Source organism: Pseudophryne corroboree, chromosome 10 (assembly GCF_028390025.1).
Source record: "Pseudophryne corroboree isolate aPseCor3 chromosome 10, aPseCor3.hap2, whole genome shotgun sequence".
In the NCBI taxonomy this organism is placed as follows: Eukaryota; Metazoa; Chordata; class Amphibia; order Anura; family Myobatrachidae; genus Pseudophryne; species Pseudophryne corroboree.
Window position 1 is genome coordinate 366281595 of NC_086453.1, and position 18654 is coordinate 366300248.

Consider the following 18654-nt stretch of genomic DNA (forward strand, 5'->3'; position numbering starts at 1 on the left):
GAACTTGCAAAGCTATTATTTTTGATCTTTAAGGATTCAGTAATATCAGGTATGGTTCCCAAAGACTGGCGTATAGCGGAAGTACTGCCTATATTCAAAAAGGGAAGTAAAGCTGAACCAGGTAATTATAGACCAGTTAGTCTTACATCTATAGTGGGGAAAGTATTGGAAGGTATTCTAAGGGGTTCACTACGATATGCCGGCGGTCGGGCTCCCGGCGACCAGCATACCGGCGCCGGGAGCCCGACCGCCGGCTTACCGACAGTGTGGCGAGCGCAAATGAACCCCATGCGGGCTCGCTGCGCTCGCCACGCTACGGGCACGGTGGCGCGCTATGCGCGCCACACTATTTTATTCTCCCTCTAAGGGGGTCGTGGACCCCAATGAGGGAGAATAAGTGTCGGTATGCCAGCTGTCGGGCTCCCGGCGCCGGTATGCTGGTCGCCGGGAGCCCGACCGCCGGCATACTGAAGACCACCCATTCTAAGAGATAGTATTCAGAAGTTCCTTGAAGTCAATAAGGTCATTAAAAGGAATCAACATGGGTTTATGAAGGACAGATCCTGTCAAACTTACTTGGCTTTTATGAAACATTAAGCGCAAACCTAGATCAGGGTAAAGAGGTGGATGTAATCTTTTTAGATTTTGCCAAAGCGTTCAATACTGTACCACACATGAGACTTATCTACAAGCTACAAGAATCAGGGCTAGGAAGCACAATATGCACTTGGGTCAAAAAATGGTTAGATAATAGGGAGCAGCGCATTGTGGTTATTGGATCTTTTTCAAATTGGACTGAAGTGCTAAGTGGTGTGCCGCAAGGCTCAGTATTAGGACCGCTATTGTTCAATATTTTTATTAACGACCTAACAGAAGGTCTAGAGAGCATGGTGTCAATTTTTGCAGATGATACCAAATTGTGCAAAGTTATAAATGCGGAGGGGGATGCTGAGTCGCTTCAGAACGACTTAGTTAAATTAGAAGCTTGGGCAGCGAAATGGAGAATGTGCTTCAATACAGACAAGTGTAAGGTAATGCACTGTGGTAACAAGAACAAAAATAACACCTACCTACTAAATGGGGTAAAATTAGGGGATTCTGTACTGGAAAAGGACTTAGGTGTCCTCATAGATAGCAAACTAAGCAGTAGTACCCAAAGTAGGACTGCAGCAAAGTAGGCTAATAAGATAATAGCATGCATAAAATGGGGAACTGATGCTAGGGAAGAGAGTATTATACTCCCGTTATATAAATCCCTTGTGAGGCCATACCTTGAATACTGTGTACAATTCTGGGCACCTTACTACAAAAAGGATATCCTGGAGCTAGAAAAGGTTCAAAGGCGGGCGACCAAACTAATTAAGGGTATGGAGACGCTGGAATACGAGGAAAGGCTTGCAAAACTAAGCATGTTTACACTGGAGAAGAGGAGATTAAGAGGGGACATGATCAACATTTACAAATATATAAGGGGACAATATACAGATCTTGCGCAGGACCTGTTTTTGGTTAGATCAACACAGAGAACTCGTGGACACTCGCTCAAGTTAGAGGAGATTCCACACAATATGGCGTAAAGGCTTTTTTACGGTAAGGACGATACGTGTTTGGAATTCCCTGCCTGAGGGAGTTGTAATGGGCAACTCAGTCAACACCTTTAAGAATGGTTAGATAAATTCCTAATGGATATGGATATCCAGGGTTACGGGGCATAGTCATGCACTATGGTTATTATAAAAAAGAGGGGTTAATCGGAACGGCAGTCAGCAACTTCAGTCAAAATTTTATACAAAATAATCGTGCATAGGAGACCACAAATAGGTTGAACCAGATGGACAATTGTCTTTTTTCAACCAACCTTAGATACTATGTTACTATGTTACTATGTTTCATTGGGATCTAGGACTAGCCATGCCACAACATGAGAAATAGGATATCGTTTTATATGAATATTGAATGGGTGGGAAGGTATAATTTAGGAAGGCATTGTTTGTTTTCTAGAAGGGTTCCTCGAAAGTGGTAAAGATTGGGCATTATTCTACACTTTCAATCAGACACCCTTTTAATCTTTTAGGTGCATTTTATATGGCAGTGGTGGGAAACAGGTGGCCATTGGATACCACTACCTGGAACACTCAGCTTCTAACTACTTTATTTTCTGCTTAAAACACAGCTACATTCAATTATAAAGCATATAATAAGACTAAAGATGATCAGAGCATCAGATTGATTTATTGCTTATCCTCATACAATATAAGTAGTGTATGTGGATCTTAGAGCATTTGTGCCACTTTTGGGTTTGTGGAAGCATTTAGTGGCATGTACAATTATGATTGGCATGTGGGCTGGTGTGAGGGTTCTAGGCACCCTAGGCAAATATTTACATTACTGCCCTAATTCCCCAATACACTCCTTCAAACTATTTCCATAAAACTACACCTGGTCTATAACAATGGGGGCAGAGTCATTTTGCACATCCATTTATCAATTTATCCCCACAGCACCCATTAACACATTTGTCCACACTGTCAGCACTCCATATCCTCCTGCTACCCAGCACTTACTATTTCAATCTCCCTGAGAACTCATTAAGCCCTCTCACAGCATAAATTACCTCCTACCCCACACCCTCCCAGCACATATTAATCATTCCACTCCAAGCACCCCCCTCACAGCAAAAAATTATCCCCCACCCTTACCGGCACCTATTTATCCTTTCATACTCAACACTCATTAACCCTGTCACCTAGCATTTATTAATCCATTCACCCCCAGCACTCATTAACTCCCCTTCTCACTGCACCCACTAATCTCAATCACATACCAAGAACCCATTAAAGGTTCCATTACTTGCCTAGCTCTTACTGCTCAATCAGCTCCTCATTCTTGTACAGCCTGTGGGGCAAAGTTTGCATTATTGGCTGTGACAGAGGAAGAGGAGAAAATGGGAATAATGCCTCATGCGCTGGTATTCCGGTAGCAGCATTTCACCGCATGTTGGGATTACTGTATCGGCATTGTGATTGCAGGGATCCTGTCAGTTGGTCTTGTAATTGCCTCCCTTTGTGAGGTGACCATAACAGCTTCAGGTGGCATTTCCCACATATTGCGGGATTACTAATTCTGCCTAATTTCTGCTCAGGAAATGCATAGAACCTATTTATTTCATTCTGTGTTATAGATTCGATTCAGGAAGAATATAATTTTTGGATACTGTCATAGTGAATGTAGAAATGACGGGAATATAATAAAATACATTATAAAATAAAAAGTTTGACTTACCATACCTGCTGAAATTATATAACTACAGTGTCTGCATTATTTAAAAGAAATATAGAAATATAGAATGTGACGGCAGATAAGAAGCACTTGGCCAATCTTGTCTGCTAATTTACACACACACACACACACACACACACACACACACACACACACACACACACACACACACACACACACACCAGGGTTAAGTGTGGTTGGGAGCCAATTACCCAACAATTAGATTTTTTGGGATGTGGGAGAAAACCGGAGCACCCAAAGGAAACTCATGCAAGTATGGGGAGAACATACAAACTTCACAAAGGGCTATGGTGGCAATCAAATCCACAACCAACTGCCCAAATTATCTCATTTGACAGCTGAGGAATGTTATGAACCACAAGATTAGTAGTGTCTTCCATTCAGACAAATGAATTTAAAGTAAAGCACTGCACTTCTTGGAAACTACAATAAACATATAATAAAGTGGCTGCATGCTCAGCAGTAAACATAGGGAGACCTTTGCTTTAAAAAATATACCCGTACATTTAATTTTAACATGCATATTAAAATACAAAAATATATAATTGCATGAGACTTGTTCATTAAGTGTCCCTGGTGACTTGCATGACATGGATAGTTCATCAATGGTCCTTAATGCTCCCTAGTGTTGTTATTGTAAGGTAGCAATATACTGTGAAACTGTTGCTTTAATATCTTTTGCAACTACAGTAAGTAGCATTTTTGTTGCACTAGAATTTCCAAGTAAATGAATTACCTCACTGCATCGACAGGCTTTTACTGGTAACAATATTCTGCTTAGTCAATGCTGGCTGCCGGTGTCCTGGCTAAATTCAGATACACAATACTGATTACCGTAGCGTGACTGCTGTAATAGTTACCCCTGCACACGTGTAGTGATCCTTCCACTGTGATCAAGCCACCATTCCTCTTCTCCTGGTGGTGAGGATATCACTGCCCCGGGCAGGTAACAGTGCTGGTAAGCATTTAGTTCTGTTTGGTTAGCTGCCGGATGTTTGTCGCTGCCAGTGCAGACCACAGCACCGGGGTAGTTTCAGTCACTTACAGCAGCGTATCTCCCTGTACTGGTGATGCAGTAGAGGTAAGCCAGTGAGTGATAGTGTCATCGCGTTTCATCCCACAATGCACTGGAACATTCTCCTTGGTCCTTTACTCTTTAATACATGTGATTCCTCATTAATTAATCCCAGCTGTATCAACTGATGATTCTCCATACATATGTTATCCACATTCATGAATTTCAAAACTAATAAGACTAATAAAACATTCCTATAAAATCCTCATGGAAATTCTATACCAATATAATAAAAATATATATCTACTTATGTATAAGTCTCCCAACTATAACAAATGACCTCATTCATTGCTTGGTAGCACTGTCGAAGTCGAAAATATTACATACACACCACATGCAAACACCAAACAGAATGGCCTCTGTGCGTGCGCATTTCAACTGTGCGTACGCATACACGCACGCTACATACACTGGTTCACAAGCCTTGCATATTGGCACGTGGTATGAGTATATACGGTAGCACACGCATTCGCACAGAAAAGCCACAAAGTCATATTCCATATTCTATTCATATAGTGCATCATTTACACATAATCTCCACACACTTTGCCAGCAAGTTACATACACTTAAAAGGTAGAACAATAGAGTTATTCAGCTTTACAAGATATGAGCGGACAGAGCAAGGTTAGGACTTAGTGTTTGGTATCCAGATGTGCAGTATTTTGTGATCTACATTCTGGTTACTATTTGCAGTTGATCGCATTATCTGCTGTAGATATACGCAGAAATATAGTATTAGCAAACTGTTATGATACTGTACTCAGGATATTCATCGGGAACCAAGTGGCGAACACCTGCAAGAACACCTGGACCAAGCATCGCCCATTCATTCAAACCAACCTATGACCCCTCATGTACTGTAAATGACCTGCCCCTTAACCTATGGAAGAAGACCTTACATTTCCCGTTGTATCGTATTTGGACTCATTGTATAAAAGAGAGTCCTCCTGGCCAGGCTCTGGCTATTCTCTGAAGGTCATCTTGCTAAGACCGACTGAGGCCTGGATACGGGAGCGCTCGCGAACAAACATATATACTATTTGTGGTAGCTCTTCTCTGTAATATTGTTGTATCTTTTACCTGTATCTTTTTGAGTAAATATTGTTGATGTGTTGGACCACAACATTACATTTAACTACTGGTGTCGCATTCCATTGGGGTATAAGGTGTATTCAGCCAGATGTGTCGCTGCATTGTGCGCATAACATGTCGGCGTGTGTACACAATGTGCATTCATATCTTAGCGGTTATTTGTTTATGTTTACCGGCCGCAGCGGCCCAGACAACAGTGTGTTAAGATATTGCTTTTCCTTGTAAAATAATCAAACTTAACAGCACCTTTCAATTTATATTCACAAACAGTGCTACAGTATTTCCTCTGTGATTTCAAAGAGCTCTTTATTCAAGATCCCAATATAATATATGCTAGTCCATATACAACCTAAATTAACACACATATATGAAAAATCTCTTGGGAATGTGACGTTATAAATAGAAGAAAACATACCTACATATATGTGTAATAATTTAAGTCCTCCATTTAGAATTCTAACTTTACACATACAGTAAATGAACCCTTCTAAGTAGCAATCTGCCAGATTGGGTTCCACATCCACAGAAAAAACTACTAGTTCTTTCAAAGGATATTTTCAACTATTTCACATGATTTTCCCCCTCCTTAGTTTCCCCCACCCTCAAAAAAATCCCCAGTTTGTATATTTAACCTATTATTATGGTTTAGTGGGATAAAAGTGTAGAACAACCTGTTCCTTTTCCAATATCGTCTTCATCCTATATCCATACCAAACATAATAGGTTACATTGGGGATGACACGTACTTAATTAACAATCTAACATGTATAATCCAATGCCTCATTGAGGCCTTTAGGAGTGAGAATCTCTAGTTTAAAAATCTAGAATGATTCACCTGTACAGAGCTGTATAATCTTATTACCTCCCCTTTCTGTGTTATTATATTTTTCGTCTGCCACAATTCTCTGAACCTGCTCCTAATAGTTCTAGTGGTTTCTCTACATATTGTAGGGAGCACGGACCCTGGAGAACATACACACAGCAACTGGATTCACAATTCATAAAAGGTTTAATTTCAAATGTTTCCCCAGTCACACTGGATGTTATACTAGTTGATTTATTTACCATAAATGTGTAAGTTAAGCAGATAGATTTATTGCATTGATAGCTACCTACAAATGTATGTGCTCTCCAATTACCTGGACCTCCTTCCTCTATACCAATCTGAGTTTTCATCATACTTGGGTCTAAAATGTCACCCAAGTTTGGGTTATTTTTTAAGATTACTGCTGGTCTTTTTTTCAAAAACATTCTTCAATATAGGATTTTATTCCAATAATGAGAAGTTATCACAATCTTTTTTAATTTTCCATGATTTGATGTTATATTTAGATGAAAATATAATATTTTCAGATATCAGCCTATTTTTTATTGGCTTCTTCATATCAACAGATAAATTCCCCGTCTTTACGATGCTCAAGCTCTCCCCTTCCACTGTAGTATTAGCTGTAATTTCTACATTATTTCCTAACATAACCTCTCGCATTATTAAGGAGTTTATCCAGATATCCTCTCCTTTCGAAGTGTCCCAGCATTATTCCAATTTGGGAAAAAAAAGTCCTCATCACCAGCACAATTTCACCTTAGGCGCACTATTTGATTTTTTGGGATATTCGTTATCCATGGTCTGTGATGACTGTTAGTATAATGTAGATAGTTAGAGGCACCCATGGGCTTCATATAATTTGATGGAACAATGATACCATCCCTGGCAGAGAATGCAACATCCACAAAGACTACCGTGTCAAAACCATATCTGTGAGTAAATTGTAAATTAAAATCATTAGTGTTTAAATAATTAACAATTTCTAGTGCTCTGTGTTGACCCCCCTTCCAAATTATAAAGAAATCATCTATAAAATGACCATAGATGACCACTTCATCTCTATATGGACCTCTCCATATAAATTGTTCCTTGAAGCGGCCCATATAGAGATTTGCAAAACTTTGTGCAAATCTGGTTCCCATGGCCATCCCCAGTGTCTGTAAATAATATGTGTCATTATACAAAAAATAATTATGTGTTAATATACATAATATTGCATCATTTACAATGTCACATCTCTCTCTTGTTATTTTCATGTCTCCATTTAAATAATATTTTATCACCTCAATTCCTGCTTCATGCGGAATATTTGTATATAGGGCTTGGACATTGAGTGTCAAAAATGAACAACACTCCATCCAACTGATTTCAAAGACTTTCTGCAGGATATGCTTGGAGTATTTAATGTGAGACTTTAATTTGGTGATGTGGCTCTGCAAATGGGCATCTACAAATTGTGATAAATTAGAAGTAAGTAACCCAATACCAGAAATAATTGGATGAGCAGGTGGTGCACTATGTGATTTGTGAATTTTAGACAAATTATAAAAAATGGGAGTGATAGGATGGGGACACACTAAAAAATGTAATTCTTTCTCTGTGATTGCATTCTCTGCCCGGGCCTCAATTAGTAAGCCATTATATTCAATTTGATAAGGGGAGGTAGGATCACTGGATAATTGTTTATAGTGATCACTGTTATGTAGCTGCCTTTCTGTTTCTACAATATAGTTCATGAGATTTTGTATAATGACCCCCCTTATCAGCTGCTTTGATGACCAGTGAATTGGTAATTTTCCTTTCCCTAAGTGCCTGTCTCTCTTGTTTAGATAAATTCTGCTTAAAAGCTAGTGGACAGTCAAAGCCAGATTACGGTTCACATGGGCTTGGAGCTGAAATTTATAAAAGGCCTATTGTGTGCTGCTGCAGGGGATGTGACTAGTGATGTGGGGGGCAGGACCAATGGTGTGGGGGTGTGGACTGCATCATGAGTTTTATCAAGAGCCTTCATTCAATTGCCTCGCCCCCTACACTTTACAGATGTAGCCACGATCATCCATCCTACAGCTCGGCATATTTACGGCAATCAAGTGTGCCCACGACTAGGATGCACGTGTGCTTCTAAGTACAAGCACCCATAGGAATGCATGAGCAGTGTACTAAGCCACAGCTAAGCACGGCATGTGTCCCCCTGTGGCCAAGCTGCAGGATGGATGAGCGTGGCTAAATCTGCATCAACTGTGTAATATGAAAGTCTACAAACAAAAAAAAACATACTTGTTAAACTGACAAAAAAGTGAAAATGGTGCTTAGTGATTAAATGAATTTGAAACCTCTCTAGTAAAGAGCATATGGGTCACTAATACCCCTTTCACAACACTTGAGGCAGGTCACACCCAGGATCCTGACCCAGGAGCTCCCAGGGTACGCCCTGCTTCAGGGGCCCCACTGCCCCTGTCTGCCACCCGGCATATTGCCGGGTTGGTGACATCAGCGGTGGGGGTGGTGCATGGAGATCACATGATTTCCAAGCACCACCCATACACACACAGTGAATGGGAAACCGGGGCACATCAACTTGGCTCCCATTCACAGTGCACAGTGAGCCGGGTTGAACACGAGTTTAACCCTGCTCGCTACCAGTACCGGTATTGCCATTAGTATTTTTCCCTTGGCACCTTTCAGACTGCACACGAACACGAGTTATGTGCGCTGATGTGCCAATAACCCATGTTCATAGTTGGTGGTCTGAAAGGGGTATAAGCAATATCACAAATGTGACATCTCTATATACAGTACCATATATAAAAGAGAGCCATAACCTTATTGATAGCTATACAAAGAAGATACTAGAGCTAGACCCGATAGTGAGAATTTGTTTTTTAAACGTCACTATGTACAAAACTACATGTCACCACTAAGTCATGTGGTATCTTGGTGGTATCATGTGGTGACGTGCATCCATTACCCCATTACTCCTCAATTCATTATCAATCCTTCCTCCCAACACAAATTATCTTAAATTTATCCACCCACCCTATAAGCTCCCATAAAACTCCCCTCACACAACACCACCCATACTACACTCAAACTGCTCCCATACTACACTCACAGAGCAGCACTTATACTACATCACACAGCACCCATACTACCCTCACACAGCATCACCCATACTACATCACACAGCACCCATACTATGCTCACACAGCGTCACCCATACTACACTCACACAACATCACCCATACTTCGCTCACATAACAGCACCCATACTATGTCACAAAGCACCCATACTACACTCACACAGTGGCACCCATACTACACTCACACAGTGGCACCCATACAAAGTCACACAGCGGCACCCATACTACACTCACACAGTGGCACCCATACAAAGTCACAGAGCGGCACCCATACTACACTCACACAGTGGCACCCATACAAAGTCACACAGCGGCACCCATACTACTCTCACACAGCAGCACCCATACTACAGTACATCACACAGCACCAATACTACGCTCACAGCGGCACCCATACTATGTCACACAGTGCACCCATAGCAATCTCACACAGTAGCACCCATACTACATGACACAGCACCCATACTATGTTCACACAGCGACACCCATACTATGCTCACACTGCGGCACCCATACTATGCTCACACAGTATCACCCATACTACTCTCAAATAGCAGCACCCATATTACACTCACACAGTGTCACCCTTACTATGTCACACAGCAGCACCCAAACTATTCTCACACAGCAGCACCCAAACTATGCTCACACAGCAGCACCCAAACTATGCTCACACAGCAGCACCCATACTACGCTCACACAGTGGCACCCAAGCTACTCTCACACAGCAGCACCCATACTAAGTCACACAGCGTCACCCATTCTAGGCTCACAAAGTGATACACATACTACTCTCACACAGGAGCACCCATTCTACATCTCACAGCACCCTAATAGTCTCACACAGTGAGACACGTACTACGCTCACACAGCAGCACCCATACTACGCTCACACAGTGGCACCCAAGCTACTCTCACACAGCAGCACCCATACTACGTCACACAAAGACACCCATACTAGGCACACACAGTGATATACATACTACGCTCACACAGCAGCACCCATTCTACATCTCACAGCACCCTACTAGGCTCACACAGCGAGACATGTACTACGCTCACACAGCAGTACCCATACAACGCTCACACAGCGGCACCCATACTTCGCTCACAAAGCAGCACCCATAATACTCTCACACAGCAGCACCCAAAACTACATCACACAGCAGCACCCATACTACTCTCACACAGCACCAATACTACTCTCACACAGCAGCACCCATTCTAAGCTCACACAGTTGCACCCTTACTAATCCACACAGCACCCATTCTATGCTCACACAGCGGCACCCATACTACTCTTACACAGTACCCATACTACACTCACACAGCGGCAGCCATACTATTATCACACAGTGCCACCCATACTACTCTCACACAGCAAAACCCATAATATGATCACACTGCGGCACCAGTACTACACTCACACAGCGGTAACCATACTATGCTCACACAGTGGCACCAATACTACACTCACACAGCGGCACCCATACTATGCTCACACAGCGGCACCCATACTATGCTCACACAGCTGCACCAATGCTACGTTCACACAGACACAACCATACTATGCTCACACAGCAGCACCCATATTACATCACACAGCATCCACACTAGGCTCACGCAGCGAGACACTTACTACGTTCACAGAGCAGCACCCATACTACGTCACACAGCACCCTTACTATGCTCACACAGTGAGACACGTACTATGCTCACACAGCGGCACCCATACTTGGCTCACATAGTGGCACCCAAGCTATCCTCACAGTGGCACCCATACCACCCTCACACAGTGGCACCCATACTACACTCACACAGCACCCATAATACTCTCACACAGCAGCACCCAAACTACATTTACAAAGTGGCACCCACACTACTCTAACATAGGAGCACCTATACTACGTCACACAGCACCTACACTACGCTTACACAGCGGCATCCATACTACTCCAGGGCCGAAACTAGGATCTTCGGCACCCGGGAGAAGGCAGCAAGTTGGTGCCCCCGATTCACCCCCCCCCCCCCCCGGCGTGTGCACACACACACATATATCAATATCAATATATATATATATATATTTATATATATAAAACCTCCATAAGGGCAAAGGGCTGGTAGATGCTGTACAGCTTCTTATGAGGGGGGGTGGGGGGTAGCTAGACATTTATTTGGGCTATGGATAAAGAAAAAAAGAGGAGATAACACATACATTGATAAATATACGTGAAATCACACACCTGTACTCATACATACTGTCCATACCTAAACACATACCACACGCATACATTCACTCACATATAGTCACACACCTGTATACATTATCACACATGTATACATACAAGAACACATATATGTACATACACACATATTCATGTACAGTCACACACATGCTAACATTCATACAGACACACATATATAGTAGTCACACACACACACACATACAGTGCCCCTTCCCTGTGTCACACTCACTATTTAGGGTCTTCTGCTGCTGCATAGTTAGCTCTCTGTCTCCCATGATGCTTACTGGACTGGCACTGTGTACAGTGCCATGTAGCCCCGCCCCCTTTTGGCTAACTCTTCTTTTACAGCTCAGCACTGCTGTGACAATTAAAGGCAGCTGGTGGGTGGATGAGGAGTCAGCTTGTTCCCTGTGCCCCCTCTTTATCCGGCTCTGACAGGACGGGAACAACGCACGACTGCACAGAAGAAAATTAAAGTAATCTACAGCTCCCGCAGCAAGGGCTGCCTGGAGCTATAGTTTATTTTCAGTTTAATCACAGCAATGCTTTGTGCCCGGCTTGTTAGGCAGATGCAGCAGCTAGTAGAGTCTGGAGCACAAGCTCCAGACTCTACTAGCTGCTGCAGCTGCATAATGAGCTGTAAGGGATGATGCAGATAAGGAGGGGTGTTTGGGGAATTAAACTGATAATGACGGTGCCCCCTCCAATCCGGCGCCCAGGTCACATGCCCCCCTAGCCCCCCCCCCCCCCCCCCCAGTTGCGGCCATGACTACTCTCACACAGCAGCACCCATACTACACTCACACAGCACACACAATACTCTCACACAGCGGCTCCCATACCACACTCACATAACAGTACCCATACTATGCTCACACAGCAGCACCCATACTACATCACACAGCAGCACCCTTACTATGGTCACAAAGCAGGACCCATATTATGCTCACACAGCAGCACAAATTTTACACTCACACAGTAGCACCCATACTATGTCACACAGCACCCATACTACACTCACACAGCTGCACCCATACTATGTCACACAGCACCCATACTACATCACACAGCAGCACCCTTACTATGGTCACACAGCAGCACCCATATTATGCTCACACAGCAGCACAAATTTTACACTCACACAGCTGCACCCATACTATGTCACACAGCACCCATACTACACTCACACAGCTGCACCCATACTACTCTCACACAGCTGCACCCATACTACTCTCACACAGCAGCACCCATACTACACTCACACAGCAGCACCCATACTAAACTCACACAGCTGCACCCATACTAATCTCACACAGCTGCACCCATACTACTCTTACACAGCAGCACCCATACTACAATCACACAGCTGCACCCATACTACTCTCACACAGTGGCACACATACTACACTCACACAGCTGCACCCATACTACTCTCACACAGCTGCACCCATACTACTCTTACACAGCAGCACCCATACTACAATCACACAGCTGCACCCATTCTACTCTCACACAGCTGCACCCATACTACAATCACACAGTGGCACACATACTACACTCACACAGCTGCACCCATACTACTGTCACACAGCTGCACCCATACTACTCTTACACAGCAGCACCCATACTACAATCACACAGCTGCACCCATACTACTCTCACACAGCTGCACCCATACTACTCTCACACAATGGCACACATACTACTCTCACACAGTGGCACACATACTACTCTCACACAATGGCACACATACTACTCTCACACAGTGGCACACATACTAAGCTCACACAGTGGCACATATACTACTCTCACACAATGGCACACATACTACTCTCACACAGTGGCACACATACTACTCTCACACAATGGCACACATACTACTCTCACACAGTGGCACATATACTACTCTCACACAATGGCACACATACTACTCTCACACAATGGCACACATACTAAGCTCACACAGCGGCACACATACTAAGCTCACACAGTGGCACCCATACTACTCTCACACAGTGGCACACATACTACTCTCACACAGCAGCACCCATACTACTCTCACACAGTGGCACACATACTACTCTCACACAGCAGCACCCATACTACTCTCACACAGTGGCACATATACTACTCTCACACAGCAGCACCCATACTACTCTCACACAGTGGCACACATACTAAGCTCACACAGCGGCACCTATACTACTCTTACACAGTGACACCCATACTACTCTCACACAGTGGCACATATACTACACATCACCCATACTACACTCACACAGCCCCCATTATCTTCCCCCCCACCTAGCACTCAGTAACCCAACAATTTCTACATCCCAATGCCCATTAACACATTCACTCCCATACAGATACACTTCATACACCTCACACTCCCATACAAACACACATCTCACACCCCATACATACACACACCTCACACACACACACACACACACACACACACACACACACACACACACACACACACACACACTTCAAACCATTCCAACACACACACACACACACACACCTCACAGACACACATCATAAATAGATACTGCTCATCATGGAGCCATTATAGAAGTTACCAGGCCCCATGCAGCAACATCAGTAGCAGCTTCTTCCTCGTGTAGTATAGTCTGGGGGGCGGAGCTTGTGTGTGTCAGGCTCAGTCAGGACCCAAGTGAAGAGAGAGTGGACTCTGGAGGAGAGGGGAGGGGTGGCCACTGCACTGCCTGCACGGCTCTGCGACTGCTGATAACACTGACAGGTGAGAGTGTCGGGGCTTCAGGAGGCGGGGCCTGGGAGGATGGCTGCTGATAACACTGACAGGTGAGAGTGTCGGGGCTTCAGGAGGCGGGGCCTGGAGGATGGATGCTGGCAGTCTGTGATAGGAAACAGTTGTATCCTCTCAGCGCTGTCAGTCTCCTCCTGTGGGCCTATTTTCAATGTTGGGCCTGGAGCTGCAGCTCCATCTGTCCATTGTTAATCTGGCCCTTTATGTTCTTACTCTATTTTTATATTTTTGCATATAGTTTTAAAGTCAGCTAATGTCTTATTATATAACAGTGTTATAGCTGGGCTTGTTTGAATAATAGAAAAAATTTTCTCCATCACACAGATTTATAGTCTGATCGTATATAAGGATCCTTCTGAATTCTCTGCTAGTAGTTGTTCTAAAGATAATAGTCCGGTGTCTTGATCGTAGTGGAAGGATCACTACACATGTGCAGGGGTAACTAATACAGCGGCCACGCTACGGTAATCAGTATGCTGTGTCTGAACTTAGCCGGGACGCCGGCAGCCAGCATTGACTAAGCGGAACATTGATACCAGTAAAATCCTGTGGGTGCAGTGAGGTAATTCATTTATTTGGAAATTCTAGTGCAACACAAATGCTACTTAGTTGCAAAAGATATTAAAGGAATAGTTTCCCAGTATTCTGGGATACTGAAATCAGTGGCTAATTTGGAACTGCAGGACTATGCTATGTCTTTATTCCATAAACTGCTGCTGAAGGTGGAGGACAAGGATCTGCTCATCGACCGAATTCATCGGCTCCTCAGACCCTGGTCAGTTTCTTCCTCAAACTCCCGGGATTCGCTCCTTCAGATCCACTTCTACACCAGAAAAGAGCAAATCCTCCATGCCACAAAATCTGCTTCTGACTCCGGTGATATAAGAGATCTACAATTATTTCTGGACTTTTCTGCAGTGGCTATCTCCAAACGCAGGCATTTATCCCCTATCACGGCAATATTATGCTCTCAGAAAATCAGATATAGTTGGGGTTTTCTGGTGAAATTGCTGATAACCTACAAGAACTCCCCTTATGTGGTATCCAACTTGTACGTGGGCGTCCATTTGCTTGCTGACTGGGATATTCCTGTCACACTACCTTCTACATCCAAGAAGCAGACTTTGCCTTCAATTGAATGGTCGACTACTTGACTGCATTCCTCACTTATGTTTTAATGTGGTTTTTCATATTTTTTCTGTTTTCAGCTGAGTTTCCAGTGATACCAGAGTTATATGTGAGTTTATTTGCTGCATTTATGAACACTGTTGGTTCCTTTAGTTGTTATACAAGTAGTTGTGTGTATATTTGTGTGTTTTCTTCCTGTTATATCCCTTTATTTGTGTATTGACAGCGTAAGATTGAGGTACATTGTAGGCTATATTTGATACTGTGTTTGTAATCCAGTTCTACAATCATTGCTGCTTTTCAATAGGGTATATTTCTGCACTTAAAATGTATATATATATATTTGGTGCCCTGGGTTGTGAAGCTATTGCTGCTACCCTCCCTTTTTTTTCCTGCCACACTCCTCTCCCCTGTGGTAGTGAAGCAGACCCAATTTCCTTGGTCCTTTTGGTTTTTTATTCTTTGTCCTGTGCTTTCCTTCCCTGTGTTTTGTCCCCCCCACCTCTATGGAATTAGAGATGAGCGCCGGAAATTTTTCGGGTTTTGTGTTTTGGTTTTGGGTTCGGTTCCGCGGCCGTGTTTTGGGTTCGACCGCGTTTTGGCAAAACCTCACCGAATTTTTTTTGTCGGATTCGGGTGTGTTTTGGATTCGGGTGTTTTTTTCAAAAAACACTAAAAAACAGCTTAAATCATAGAATTTGGGGGTCATTTTGATCCCAAAGTATTATTAACCTCAAAAACCATAATTTACACTCATTTTCAGTCTATTCTGAATACCTCACACCTCACAATATTATTTTTAGTCCTAAAATGTGCACCTAGGTCGCTGGATGACTAAGCTAAGCGACCCTAGTGGCCGACACAAACACCGGGCCCATCTAGGAGTGTCACTGCAGTGTCACGCAGGATGTCCCTTCCAAAAAACCCTCCCCAAACAGCACATGACGCAAAGAAAAAAAGAGGCGCAATGAGGTAGCTGTGTGAGTAAGATAAGCGACCCTAGTGGCCGACACAAACACCGGGCCCATCTAGGAGTGTCACTGCAGTGTCACGCAGGATGTCCCTTCCAAAAAACCCTCCCCAAACAGCACATGACGCAAAGAAAAAAAGAGACGCAATGAGGTAGCTGTGTGAGTAAGATAAGCGACCCTAGTGGCCGACACAAACACCGGGCCCATTTAGGAGTGGCACTGCAGTGTCACGCAGGATGTCCCTTCCAAAAAACCCTCCCCAAACAGCACATGACGCAAAGAAAAAAAGAGGCGCAATGAGGTAGCTGTGTAAGTAAGATAAGCGACCCTAGTGGCTGACACAAACACCGGGCCCATCTAGGAGTGGCACTGCAGTGTCACGCAGGATGTCCCTTCCAAAAAACCCTCCCCAAACAGCACATGACGCAAAGAAAAAAAGAGGCGCAATGAGGTAGCTGTGTGAGTAAGATAAGCGACCCTAGTGGCCGACACAAACACCGGGCCCATCTAGGAGTGGCACTGCAGTGTCACGCAGGATGTCCCTTCCAAAAAACCCTCCCCAAACAGCACATGACGCAAAGAAAAATTAAAGAAAAAAGAGGTGCAAGATGGAATTGTCCTTGGGCCCTCCCACCCACCCTTATGTTGTATAAACAGGACATGCACACTTTAACCAACCCATCATTTCAGTGACAGGGTCTGCCACACGACTGTGACTGAAATGACGGGTTGGTTTGGACCCCCACCAAAAAAGAAGCAATTAATCTCTCCTTGCACAAACTGGCTCTACAGAGGCAAGATGTCCACCTCATCATCATCCTCCGATTCATCACCGTGTACATCCCCCTCCTCACAGATTATCAATTCGTCCCCACTGGAATCCACCATCTCAGCTCCCTGTGTACTTTGTGGAGGCAATTGCTGCTGGTCAATGTCTCCACGGAGGAATTGATTATAATTCATTTTAATGAACATCATCTTCTCCACATTTTCTGGATGTAACCTCGTACGCCGATTGCTGACAAGGTGAGCTACGGCACTAAACACTCTTTCGGAGTACACACTTGTGGGAGGGCAACTTAGGTAGAATAAAGCCAGTTTGTGCAAGGGCCTCCAAATTGCCTCTTTTTCCTGCCAGTATAAGTACGGACTGTGTGCTGTGCCTACTTGGATGCGGTCACTCATATAATCCTCCACCATTCTTTCAATGTTGAGAGAATCATATGCAGTGACAGTAGACGACATGTCCGTAATCGTTGTCAGGTCCTTCAGTCCGGACCAGATGTCAGCATCAGCAGTCGCTCCAGACTGCCCTGCATCACCGCCAACGGGTGGGCGCGGAATTCTGAGCCTTTTCCTCGCACCCCCAGTTGCGGGAGAATGTGAAGGAGGAGATATTGACAGGTCGCGTTCCGCTTGACTTGACAATTTTCTCACCAGCAGGTCTTTCAACCCCAGCAGACTTGTGTCTGCCGGAAAGAGAGATCCAAGGTAGGCTTTAAATCTAGGATCGAGCACGGTGGCCAAAATGTAGTGCTCTGATTTCAACAGATTGACCACCCGTGAATCCTTGTTAAGCGAATTAAGGGCTCCATCCAAAAGTCCCACATGCCTAGCGGAATCGCTCCGTGTTAGCTCCTCCTTCAATGTCTCCAGCTTCTTCTGCAAAAGCCTGATGAGGGGAATGACCTGACTCAGGCTGGCAGTGTCTGAACTGACTTCACGTGTGGCAAGTTCAAAGGGCATCAGAACCTTGCACAACGTTGAAATCATTCTCCACTGCGCTTGAGACAGGTGCATTCCACCTCCTATATCGTGCTCAATTGTATAGGCTTGAATGGCCTTTTGCTGCTCCTCCAACCTCTGAAGCATATAGAGGGTTGAATTCCACCTCGTTACCACTTCTTGCTTCAGATGATGGCAGGGCAGGTTCAGTAGTTTTTGGTGGTGCTCCAGTCTTCTGTACGTGGTGCCTGTACGCCGAAAGTGTCCCGCAATTCTTCTGGCCACCGACAGCATCTCTTGCACGCCCCTGTCGTTTTTTAAATAATTCTGCACCACCAAATTCAAGGTATGTG

The 18654-nt window shown here is 44.0% G+C and overlaps 1 protein-coding gene across 1 annotated transcript in view; it reads right to left on the reverse strand.

The window, feature by feature from the left end:
* The window catches only part of LOC134965386 (nicotinamide N-methyltransferase-like), an 88307-nt gene that overhangs the window by 25797 nt on the left and 43856 nt on the right, over nucleotides 1–18654 (reverse strand). The window lies entirely within an intron of this gene.